We start from the raw sequence: 13,619 nt of genomic DNA on the forward strand, positions 1-13,619 counted from the left end.
CCCTAGCGTACAATACAAACCCCTTTTGTTAACTTGTGGAGTGTTTGTTCCCCTTGACAGTTCAAGAGACAAAGATCTCTCTGTTGATGAAGACAGGCCCATAAAACTCAAAGCTGTATTGATATGCACATCCCATTTTACAGCGAGAAAGTCTGAAGTAATAAAATTTAAGGGCAAAACTATAGATTATGAGAGGAAAGGAAAAAGAGTATCAAAACAGGCCTTTCCAAAATGAAACCTTCCATGCGATCTTTGCCAAAACACATCTTTAACACTCTGCCCTGATAGTTTTTTTTCACACTTTGAATGTGTGCTCCATATTTTCACACACGGTCCTCTTACACAATAAGGTGTCTGCTTTCCACTGTTTATATAACACACTGCTGTGCATCAGAGGAGATGGGCAGGAGGTTATTTTGGATGGACGGCACACGGCTGAGATTAGCCTTATAGAAACACATCTTTAACACTCTGCCCTGATAGTTTTTTGAAACCTTCTTTGAATGTGTGCTCCATATTTTCACACACGGTCCTCTTACACAATAAGGTGTTTGCTTTCCACTGTTTATATAACACACTGCTGTGCATCAGAGGAGATGGGCAGGAGGTTATTTTGGATGGACGGCACACGGCTGAGATTAGCCTTATAGACAACATATGTACACACTTTCACACATGCACACCATCAAAGTCAGACTTTAAGGGGATCAAATACTTAATGTCAAGCAGTATGCAGCATTTAGACTCTGCAAATGTGCACAGAATACTACATTTGCCAAAATATGCAGTATACACACTGATAACGCTGCACAAAACACTATCGCACAATGCACTCTTTCATTTCCATTTTCCATTTTTTTTTATATTCATTCAGTCCTATTCATTAGTTAACGTATACTGGTATTACATTCCAAATATGAGCTTAATGTATAGCAGACAGTGATTGTTTACATGCAGACCTTTTGTCCATGTGAATACATTAAATCTGACTGCAGATTGCAAACATACTGTTTATATAGACAGATGTGCATCACATGTATTACGAAAACAATTTTTGTGCATGCGAAGAGCAGCATTTATGCTGGGAAATGCAAGCAGCTGACTAAAGAAGTTAGTCACGAGAAAACCTTTCCAAGAATTTGAACTCTCAAAATTATTTTTTCCATCAATAACTAGACATGGAAAAAAGTATGTAGCAAAGATTGGTGGGAGAGAGATGTCCTGCTGTAATTTACAGTTTGGGAATTATAGGATAAGGAGTTCAATATAGGAATTCATTTTTGTGCTATGTGACTTTAATAAAGAAAGCACAGCCCCTGTAGAAAATGCAATCATGTTGAATTTTGATATGTATAAAAACACTGCACTATGTATGTACGCAAGTGTTATAAATAAGGTGAAAACAGTTAAATTTAAAGGTTTACATGACAATTATTCTTCAATCATTTAAAATATGCACCTTTTAAATATGCATTTTCTATGCATTACATTAAAATTTTCATTTTCGACAGAGATCAGTTTACTTTTTCAACTGTGTTTTCGAGTACTTTTCGTTGTATTTGACCTATCATTTTGATTATAAAAAGATCCTTATTCTACATGTAAACATAGTTAGACAGAGAGCAAGCGAGAGCAGTGTTAGCGTAGTAGTGTACAGGAAGAATAACACAGCATGTACACTTCACAGCTGTCATAGCAGCTCACGACTGAGGAGTCCTGTCAGCATAAGCACTGCTGTGTACTTCCGCCAGCTAACCTTTCATCCAGGATACTCTAACTATGTGTTACGTGCTTGATTTCCTTCAAATGCTATGTTTAAAGAATGAGATGCAAATTATAGCAATTACAGAGAGTGTAATGAGAGCAAAAGATCAAAGTAGGTAAATAGGTAAGAGGTAGGTAAGGTGTGTGTTTAAGTTTAATTTAACAGTTGTGCATATGCTCTTGTAAATGTATGAAGCATTGTGTTGTGAGTTTCTCTGCATGTCGTCTTGCTTGACTAGGGCGGGCTTTGCTCTGAAAGTCCTCCCTTTTGGCTCCAAATGGACCTTGGGTCCACATGCTCCATTTCAGAGAGATAAACATTCACATATGTTGAAAAACTCGCCGTACAGCTCCACACAGCCAAGCACACGGTCTAGACAGCCCAGACTCTTTACATTTCCATGCTTTTTCCACTCATTTCTCTCTCTCATTCTCCCAAAGGTGTTCTTTCTGCGCTCAGCCGGCCCCGTGCTGGCAAACCCAATTAAACCATTACATCACACCACAGCGCTGATGGACCCCATACGAGCTGCACAGAGAGCCAGACAGCCAATCTGAACTACAGCCAGGGTCCTGTGTACTATTGTGCGGTGACAGACAGAAGAGGTGTAGTAATGGAGAGGGAGAGATCAAGAGAGGCATATGACGTGCTGAAGGAGCTGAGATCTGTCCCGGTGCATGACCCAGTACCAGGAGGAACATCTGCTCGACCTCTGGACGGCTCCCCAGGCAAACACCCCATCCTTGCCAGAAGTGATACATTTCAAAAAGAAAAAGAAAAAAGCATGAGAAAGGCATAGAGGCCGTCGAAGAATTTAGGACTCGGTTGAAGGTTATTTTTAGGGTTCCTCTGTACTGTAGACAGTGTGTTGAACTGTGCAGTTTTCCTGTTAAAGGAATATTTAGGGTTCAATACGTTAAGTTCAGTCAATAGCATTTGTGGCCTAATGTTGATTATAATAAAAACAACATAATAATAATTTCAACACATTATTTGTTTATTATTAGAATTTTATTTATATATTTATTTATTTTAAATAATAATTTTTGTTTTATTTTTAGAATTTTATTTTTATATATTTTTATTACTTTAACATTTAGTTTTTAAATACATTTAATACATTTTAAAAAGTAATTTATTCATGTGATGGCAAAGCTTAATTTTCATGCTCAAGAAAAATATATTATTTTACTTATTATGTTCTGCTTTTTTATTATTTTATTCATTTATCTTTTTTTTTTTTTGGAAACCCTGAATTTTTCAAGATTTTTCGATTAATAGAAAGTTCAAAGAACAGCATTTATTTGAATAAATGCTTTTATATGTCTTAAATATATGTATTTTGATCAATTTAACGCATTAATGCAATGATTAAATAGTTTATTTATTTTTTAAGCCTATTGACCCTAAACTTTACACAGAAAAAGGAAAAAAAAAATCACACTAATGTCATCATGTTAACATGCATATTGTTTACATTTTGTGGCTATACTACTGAAACAGTGAATATTATATGTTTTACTTTTTTAGGCACATTTACTTCAGTTGAAAGTGTCTCAGATCTGTTTGCATTGTTATTTATTTATTCATTAATTTTCATAGAGGGACAATCGAAAATATTTTTTTTGAGATAAACACTAGCTACAGTACAAATGCTGTCGATTTAATTTACTTGAAAGGGATGACAAGGATAATAATAAAAGGATAATTCCAGGAGAGGAGAGGAGAGGAGAGGAGAGGAGAGGAGAGGAGAGGAGTTTCTGCTGGCAAGCCCAACTGAGCACAGAGGAGTTTATCGATTTAATTGCGGGAATAGGGTTGTAATTAGTTTCAAGGAATTAGAAGGAAAAGCCTAAAACTAAATTAGCTCCAAGCTTTGGGAAGAGTTTCAAACCTCAAGAATTCCAAAAGGGAATATGAAAGCAATAAACCCACTCTGGAGTTCAGCCAGATCCCCGAACCCCCAACCCAAAACCATCTTCATCCCTTCCAAACCCATCAAACTCAATGCCAGCATACAGATGGACAGACATGTTTTTAAATGATTATGGCATATAATACAACACGAGTCTAACTTTTAGTACGGAAATCAAAAGTACAAGTTATATGATTGCCTTTAATTTGGGAGATGATTAGTTTAAATCAGTGATCCACTTTCCTGCAGAGTTTAGCTCTACCCTAATCAAACACACCTGAGTTTGCTAATCAATGTCTTCAGGATCATTAGAAAATCACAGGTAGATTTGTTTGATTATAGGGTTGGAGCTAAACTCTGCAGGAAAGTGGATCTCGCGAGCCAGATTTGAGGATCACTGGTTTAAATACTACCTGAGAAGGACGCACAATGTACATTTTGAAAGAAATATCTGTAGTAATAATGACTTCAGAGTGAGAGGTAAGTAAAAACACAGGTAATTGTGAGATTATGTACATAGACTTTTGTAAACAAAACTAAAACAGAGAGCAATTAAAAGGCAGGTTTATTTTCAACAGTGTGTGTCTCATGAGTGATGTGGTAAGTGTAAGCTGCAGCCCACCTTTATTGAACATAATTAGTGGTGTGTGTTAACAGCAGAATCTCTCCGTGGGAGGCAGTTACCTCAGGCTGTAAACCCTCATCCCAATCCCAAAAGTCAATTCTTATTTCTGTATATTTATGAAACAGGCTCCAGGGTAAATAAGAAAAAAACAGAATTCAGACTATTAGATTATGGTTATATTTGTTATTCCTATAAGCCTTTTTCATCAGAGCATCTCAAAGGTAACTTCTGCTTTTAATTGAAATAATAAAATTATTAAATAAAATATTAATTTATATAAAATATAATACAAATTTTAACTTTGCATTTTTGTATATTAGCAAAGCATACAAAATATATTAATTTAAAAATATTTAAAAAATGAATACATTAAATGTTCTCAGGAGTGATTATGCAGAAAGTCCTTAAATGGAGATGGTTTGGGTGTATACAATTTACAAACTGTTAACATGGTCCTTTACTTAGAAATCAAAATTAAAATCAAAAACATCTCAATTAAAGGGTAAGAACAAATTTATGCATGTATGCGCCTGTTTAAAAGACATTTTAGCATGAGAAACTTTTCTGTTAATATAAGTAAGAACATTTTAGTGAGTGGCACTGCTCAGCTTTGCTCCATATCTATCCAATAAAGATACAAAAAGACTAAGAAAAATTCTGTCCACTGAACAGTGTCTGTATTGGAGCAGAGTCTGATTTGAGAAGAATGGCGTTTCCCTCAGTGTCTTGAGTGTCGTTGCTTCTCAGTCCTGCTCTTCTCACTCTCACAAGAACCCGTCTTGAACATTTCAGCAGGCTTAGCCCTGCATAAATCTTCCTGTTTATGCCTTATCTGTCGGTAAACAGGTCCAGACTGGAGCTTAGCCCTGGGTTAGCTCAGCGATATGAGCTAATGTCCATGCTCTGCTCTCAGGAGTCTGAGTCTGTGTTGAGGCTCACGGGAACTCTGAAAGCCCCTGTGAGGTAACCTGATGGATTCAGAAATGTCCTACAGAGCTGCTGAGTCTTACACAGCCCAACTAAATATCACATCATCCAGCCAAACCAAAATGTTTTATCTACTTCTGCTGAGAAAGCAAGAACAGCCTGACATCTGGCATTTGCTGATCCAAAGGTTTGAAAAATTGGGTTATGAAATTTTACACCTCACTGCTGCCATGGTTTTTACACTGGTTTTGTAATGCTACCTACTGTACATTTACGCCTCAGCCAAAGAAGGCAATATTTGCACAGTTTCCATCACACCTGTGTCCTCAGAATGTCTCAGATTAACATCTGTTTTCCACCTAGTACCCTGCATGCTTCCTAAAAGCATATTTCACTGGATTTCCTGCACCTTCTGCCTATCAACATCTACATATTACAACCATATGTTGAGAATAAGAAAAGATGTCGTGTCAAATGGTTTATATCAATTATAAGCGCACACTAATCTCACTATGAAACGCCCTCTTCTTGAGAAAGCACATTTATCTGTAGTAGTTGATGAAGTGTTTGAAACAGACGTGAGAGTAAAGAGATGTGACGTGAGCTTCAGGAAAAAAAATAAAAAAAACGGGCCATGACGTGCTGAAGAGATGAAGGCAGTAAATACATTTGTGGGTGATTTGTTCCGCTCACTCCAGAAAGCTAATCAAGTTCCTGGCAAAATTCCACGGCCGTGTTCCTGTGAACTGGAGAGAGAGACTGCCGTGGAACAAACAACACCATCTGTCTGCAAGCGCCACAGAAGAGCGTTCCTGCAGATCAACCTCCATCGCAAAACCAATATTGGTCCCGTAATGGTTTCAATTAAAAATCAGAGGGAGAGGAAGACTGTTTTTGCTAACCTCCCAAGGCAATGAAACTCAGGAAAATAACCACTTGGCAAATACAGAAAGAGCAACAAATTTACAACAGCCAAACTTTTTAAAATGTTGCGCCATCATTTCATAAACATCTGCCAGATCGAACACAGTCCCCAATTTAACAAGACCCTGCTGAAGATCACAGTTTAGACCAGAAAGAATTTCCAGGCTGATTAGTGCTGGTTTGATGCTGGTCTAGTCTGTGGATCATAGTAGCCTTCTTGTTTACCACGGTAAGATTACATCAGCCATCCGTATGCTAGTTTAGAACTAACTCTGTACCTTGTTTACACCATTTGTTTAGGCAGAACGTAGCTATTAGGTTGCAAGCTCTCCGTAAATTAACATGCAGTTGCGTAGCATGACATTAACAAAGTTCAACTATGTTAGTGGCGCGAAGTGCTCCTTTAATGTTAAAACCAGGCTAAGCTGTAACTTACGCACAGCTGGTGCAACCGGCCCAAGAAAAAAATGTGTTGCTTAACCAACAAAGCTAGGCCGTGAAGTTTACATTTACATTTACATTTACATTAGTCATTTAGCAGACGCTTTTATCCAAAGCGACTTACAATTGGGGGATACATAAAGCGATTCTTCTTAGAAGATGGGAGTTTTTGCAGTGGGTGTGGTTGGTTTGAAGTCCTGTTGCTTGACCAAGAATGCTATAAGTGTATTGAAGATACCAATATCCCATGCTGATCACCAGCAATGAAAGTACAACATACGCCAACTGTTCTGGTCTCCTTCAGACAAGAACAATATTTGTTTCAAGATGATTCTGATATACAAGCATCCACCCATGTCCCCCTTCAGGCTCTTTCACGACTGGCGGTAAATTGGCAATGGCGTCGGAGGGATTGTGTTTTACAATGAGATGTTTGGATTTCTGAGCTTTTGTTTTAGGGCTGGGTGATGTATACAAAGCAGCCAAAACCAGCTTTCTGCTCAGACTCCAGGACTCCCATCTGCCTCTTTGGACCTCCAAGTGCTGGAACCAGAAAGCAAGGGTTGGCAGGGCTTATCCACAGACAACCAGCCTTATAAAGCCATTATTCAACTGTAAAAATGTGCGGCCAACTTTGAGGGCCAGAGACGTAGAAACCTGGTTGCAGGGTCAATGAAAAATAAAGAGAAGAAAAAATATTTTTAAAATATAGTTGTGCCAGGTTCTTAGAAAAAGTACTCTTTGTATTCATGTGGGTTTTGATAAAATTTTCTACTATTTTCATCAAAAGTTTAAATGTCATGTAGTGTAACCATCAAGTGCAATAATATATTTCCTTTTCATCTCACATCTTGGTTTTTTTTCTTCTTTGTTTTAGTTTTTAAATATATTTTTCACTTCAACACAATGACAAACTTTTCACAAGTTATTCACTTTCTTTCTTTGAATGAGCTTGTTTTTTTTTAAGACAGTGTAACATGCAGCATGCATGACTTTACTGAATTTCACATTTAGAAATTAAAAACAGGTTTACTAATGTCATTGTATGATTACTTTTTTTTTTTTCAGATTCACACAGAAAACGAGCTCATGTCATTGACCCTGAAGTAGCTGAGCTGAATTAGTTGGGTTGATTTGTGCCTAGACATGAGCAGATGTAAACCCTCTGCTTCTTCTCCAGCCATGTTTGTAAGTTTTAAACAAAATCGTACAAGACTTGGCTCTGATGCTACACACTCTTGAGCCATCTGCTGCAGCTATGTGCTGGAACTGAGTTTACTTCACAGAGCGTCGAGCCGAAAATAGTTCCGGCATGGAACAGGGTGTGTGTGTGTGTGTGTGTGTGTGTGTGTGTGTGTGAGCTGCTCTACAAAAAGGATGAATTCTGTCAGTGTGTCAGGATGCCTGGTAAGGAGGTTCTTCTTGTAAAAGTGTGAGCTCATTGCCCTGGCTGATCTCACACTTACTGTGAGGGCTGTGTGTGCATGTGTGTATTCAGATGATGTCATCATGAGACTTGGACTAATAAAATCAAAGCCAAGAGCAAAAGGAAGATGTGAAGTAAGGGCTGGAGGTACGTGCTGACAGCTCAACAATGGGATCAGGTCCTTTTTGCAGTTCTGACTCATTATTAAGATGTTCCAGGAGACACAGGGTTTGAGGAGTAAAGTTCCCATTTGCAATGAAAGGGCCAACAGATCACATCATCAGCTCACATAAGGCACCAGTATTTCTGTGCTATCAGTCAAAACTAATGGTCAGTTTACTTTTCAATTGCCAGTGCTGATGCTATTGTAGAGAGCAGGGTGTGTGAGAGACAGAGAGAGAGAGAGAGAGAGAGAGAGAGAGAGAATCTATTAACTTGATGGAATTACCCACTTCTTTAAGACAAAGTGTTATTACACTAATTCAAAAGCCAATCAAAAATATTCTTCATTTAGAGAATTGGAGACCCATTAGTCAATTAATTAATGATGCCAAATTATTTGCCTTAATTTTGCCTAAAGACTGATGGGGGGTGGGGGAGTGGGGGGATTAAAAAATATTATAGATGAGGAACAGACTGGATTTATTCAAGGAAGACATGCTGGTAATAATATAAGATTGATGCTTGACATGGTGGACTATAATGAATATACTTTAGATAATAGTTGTATCTTATTTATTGATTTTCACAAGGCATTTGACACAATGGAACACTTTATTTTTTTTACGCATTGACATTTTTTGGATTTGGTAATTATTTTTTAAAAGCTATCAAAACCATTTACAAGGGCTGTAATAGTTCTGTTAAATGAGCAAGAGGGACTTCTGGCAGATTTGAAACGGGTAGAGGGATCAGACAAGGGTGTCCAATCTTGCCATTTTTTATTTTTGTTAGCAATGGAAATAATGGCTCTTCAAGTTAAGAGAATATATTTTTAAGGCATTACATCTATTAACTTGCCAAGCAGGCACAATTATTAACTGATGCTGATAATCTTGAAATGGCCAATATATCAATACCGATATAACACACAAAGCAACATTAATAGTCTCTCACTTATTAACGGGATAGTTCACCCAAAAATGACAATTCTGTCATTAATTACTCACCCTCATGTTGTTCCAAACCTGTAAGACCTTTGTTCATCTTCGGAACACAAATTAAGATATTTTTGATGAAATCAGAGAGCATGTGACATCAGTGGTTCAAACATAATTTTAGGAAGCTACGAGAACGCTACGAGAAAACAAAAATAAACGACTTCATTCGGTGGCGGACTGACCCGGAAGAGAAGAAATCGTTGAATTAAGTTGTTATTTTTGTTTTCTTTGCGCACAAAAAGTATTCTCATAGCTTCATAAAATTACTGATGAACCACTGATGTCACATGCTCTCTGATTTCATCAAAAATATCTTAATTTGTGTTCCGAAGATGAACAAAGGTCTTATGGGATTGGAACGACATGAAGGTGAACCCTTTAATGTTTACAGTTAACAATAGTTTGATGTTAGCATGTTGCTAAATGTGTATGCCATTTTTAGACAGAGGCTGTTTTTGCTAAGTACAAATAGCAATAAATGCTATTTATACTACTGTTGCTTGGCAAACTGTGAATTATTTATGCCCACTACTGTAGGAACCAGCTGGGCTTCTGTTTGTTTCTAATGGCAAAATAATTACAAACAGAAGGAAAAAAACACAAAAAAAGAATATCTTTAACATGTAGCATGTCAATTCTATGTGGTATGTAAGATTTTCTTGCTTTCTCTCTCTTTGTGTGTGTTTGAGAGAAACACAGAGCACTACACACTGGAATTTACCATCCAAAAAATATGCTGTGCATCCATTGATAATTCGTATTAGTGTGCTCACTATAAAGACAAAAAATTATCGAACTCTTAGTCAAGTGTTCAAGTGTAGGCGAGTGAAAATTTATCTGAGCTAAACTTATCCTTAGCCTCAATCAATGGCAAGTGAAATCTAACAGTTAATTAGCCAATGGCTAACGAGAGTGATTTAATCACCATGTAGAGGGTTGACATTTATAATTGACATATCTTTTGTAATTGAAACGTGAAACTGATCTAGACAGTATCAAAGAAGGCAGACATATCTGTAACATTTTAGTCACTCAGCTTGCATTTAATAAGTCAATCATATTTGTTATGAGCGCTTTGAGGATTTGTCTTGGCCAAACCACAGCTACCTGCTGAAGTATCTGTTGCAAACACAATCTTCATATTTTCTCATAAGTTGCCCTGGGCTCTGCCAAAAGCATAAATATGATCTTTAATAGCACTACATACAAAACTAGACATTTACAAGAGCGTTGCCTTGCTAATAAACGTCAAAGAATGACCTCAGCACGTTCTCCTCTGAAATATATTTTGCCCGTAGTCGTCTGCCTGAAATTATATGAGGCCGACATAAGAATACATCCTGTCTCTACAGGAAATAACTCAATTTACGGTCTATCACAATATAAAATTTTTCTCATCCATAATCTCAGCAGTATCTGAAACCTGAGCATTGGTTACAAACCAAAAAAAAACTTGGTTTACTGTGGTTTGGTTTCATTCTGTGCTCAGTTTTTGCCATGCAACAAGACTGAAATATGTTGACGGGCAGTTTTATAGAATAAATAATACCCTTCCCACACCCAGGTGATGAATGACAAGCGATTTGAATTTTGGAGGAAAGATCGAATCTAACATGGTCAAAGTGGACTGACTCACACAAAGAGAATTTAGGGTGTAGTACAGTTGGACAACTTTCTGTGGCCACTAAAGGGCTTATGAAGACATTCATAATTTTGTCAGTATGCATGTTTAAGAAAGTTCCTTACATAGACAAAGAAAGCATGCATTTGATTTGCGTATGCGGAGTCACTTTACATCCACATTCACAACATAAGCAGGAGAGTAGAACTTGTCCACACAGATGGAAATAATAGTGGCTCTCGGCACTACATTCCTCTGGAATGCTACGGTTATAAAACACATTTGAAAATGATTATTGCATAGAACCGCTAGCTACATAAAGGTATTTACAGTGTATACACGGCAGGAAGAGTGTGACAGTTAAACCAGTGAGGCCTCTTGCTCTCGCTGCATTGTGATTTTCTCATGTGATAGGGACAGGGTGGGAAATTAACACCCGTTACCAGCCAAATGTGGGTGTTTTGGTGCATAATTTATTTAACAGTCATGGTTGCGGGCGACCTGTCTCGGATTGGCCTTTACAAAAAGTTCTCATTTAGTAACAATGATGTGCAGAGTTTGCAGAAATTTGTATTATATGGGATTCAAATGAATCTCAGGTCCATGTAAAAGAACGCAAAAATGCCTATTTTTGCTTGTTATGGCTAATTCATACTGTACCGACAGACGCAGACCAATGTGACAACCACCAATTTACAATATGTCACTTCTCAGACATTTCACAAGCCAGTAAATGAGTGCTGACCAACAATAATAGACAGCAGCACGGGTAACACACTGATCTAACAAAAACAGAAAAAAAGCTGGCAAAACTTAATTGGTTGCAGGTAGCTGATACTACAGATACTGTAGGAGCAGTGTTGTTATTGTTAACTACAACAACATCTTTTACAAATTGTTTTCATTAATTATAATAAAGCTGGAAAAAGTATCAAAATATTAGATCAAAAAAAATTAAATGCAAAAAAGTTAAACGTAAATTAGAAATGTTGCCTTAGCAACTAAATGAAAATACTAAAATTACAACAAAACCATTAAATAAAAAAATTAATTAAGGCAAAATATAAATACATATAAAAAAATAAATAAATAAATAACAGCCAATTCAAAATATAAATAAATGCTACAACAGTATATAAATAATATTAAAATAACACTGGATAAGAGAAGAAAATGCTATAGCTGAAAAATCATTTTATTTATGTTAAGCTATATTTGCATTATTACCTAATTTTCTTTTGGTATTATTATTATTAGTAGTAGTAGTAGTAGTAGTAGTAGCATTTTCCAAAAGAAGCAGCATAAACAATAACTATGAGGTTGTTGAAACACAAAGGTTTTTTTTTTTTTTTTTTTAAAGGTGTGATTGGTCTTGAAACTCCACTTTCAAGACCAAGGACAGTGTGAATGCAAAAATAACTTTTTGTTGTTGTTGTTGTTTTTTTTTTTTTACTTCCGTTTCCTTTTTTATTTAAGTTTAGTTATTTCAGAGAGGATTATGAAGAAAACGACAAAAACACAGAGCGAAGTCATCTACAAAGATGTAATGCTTTTTCTCCAATTTCACAGCTATGTTATTCAGTATTGCAACAAAAACTATCTAATAAAATTTTGCATTTGGCTCAATTGGCTGGTGGGTAAAAAATAAATTTCCCATCCCAGATAGCGATGCTTATGATCAGAGATCCTGAGCAGCCCACTTTCATTTTCTCATTAAGCCCAGTGCTCTCCTGACTAAATATGGTCGGCTGTTCAGGGGGTGGCTCTCTTTTCTTAAACCGCCTTCCAGCTCTCCTCTGAGCTCCCTCAGTGCAGTGAGGAACGCCCTGGATCTTGTCATCTTGTTATTTTAGGGTAAAGAGGAGTGAAGTAACTCTGCGCTGTTTCACAGGATGGCTGGAAAACAATAATGTTGTCAGGGAGAGTCTTAGTCGCTGATCTCACTGGTCTATTATATATTTGTGAGTAACATTGCTTCGATCAAACCGGTGTCTAAATTGTTTCCACAACTCCCTAAACTCCATGACAAACAAATGAAAGAATCTTTCTTTTTTTCTTATTGTGAATGCCCTCTGCAGTACAGTGAATACAAAGGGTTTGGATTTAAAATAGGTAGATACGGATTCTGATCATGTTCCAGGCTAGATGTTTTGAAAGCACACTTGCAGAAAAGAAAAATCTCAGGAGGCAATCTCTTAATATCTCAGTTGTTTCTTCTAGATAACAATGGGCTCATTCATAAAACAAATGTATGAATATCTGTGTAAATCTTTTGTAAAAAAAAAAAAAAAAGGTAAACTGTCTCATGCAGTGGCATAGATATAATGGATATGGAAGTAATTTATGCATTTAGCAGACGCTTTTATCCAAAGATCAGGCTATACATTTTTTTACCAGTATGTGTGTTCCCTGGGAATCAAACCCACAACCTTTTGCACTGCTAACGCAATGCTCTACCACTGAGCCACTGAACCTTCATTTCAATTTATGCCATTTTCTTGTTGTGAGAAACAGTAATAGATCATTTCTTTCATATTACAACATCTGAGTGAAATGGATTATCAAAAAATGTAGATGTAGAAGAATGACGTAGGTTTTAAGATGAAGATCAAGCAATCAAAACAGTAAAGAAAGAAAAAGAAAGAAAGAAAGAAAGAAAGAAAGAGAGAGAGAAAGAAAGAAAGAAAGAAAGAAAGAAAGAAAGAAAGAAAGAAAGAAAGAAAGAAAGAAAGAAAGAAAGAAAGAAAGAAAGAAAGAAAGAAAGAAAGAAAGAAAGAAAGAAAGAAAGAAAGAAAGAAAGAAAGAAAGAAAGAAA

At 36.5% G+C, this 13,619-nt stretch overlaps 1 protein-coding gene across 1 annotated transcript in view; it reads right to left on the reverse strand.

The window, feature by feature from the left end:
* LOC107678350 (transforming growth factor beta receptor type 3-like) overlaps positions 1–13,619 on the reverse strand; it is a 72,727-nt gene that overhangs the window by 33,457 nt on the left and 25,651 nt on the right. The window lies entirely within an intron of this gene.

Source organism: Sinocyclocheilus anshuiensis, unplaced genomic scaffold, assembly GCF_001515605.1.
Source record: "Sinocyclocheilus anshuiensis isolate Anshui unplaced genomic scaffold, SAMN03320099.WGS_v1.1 scaffold1426, whole genome shotgun sequence".
Classification (NCBI taxonomy): Eukaryota; Metazoa; Chordata; class Actinopteri; order Cypriniformes; family Cyprinidae; genus Sinocyclocheilus; species Sinocyclocheilus anshuiensis.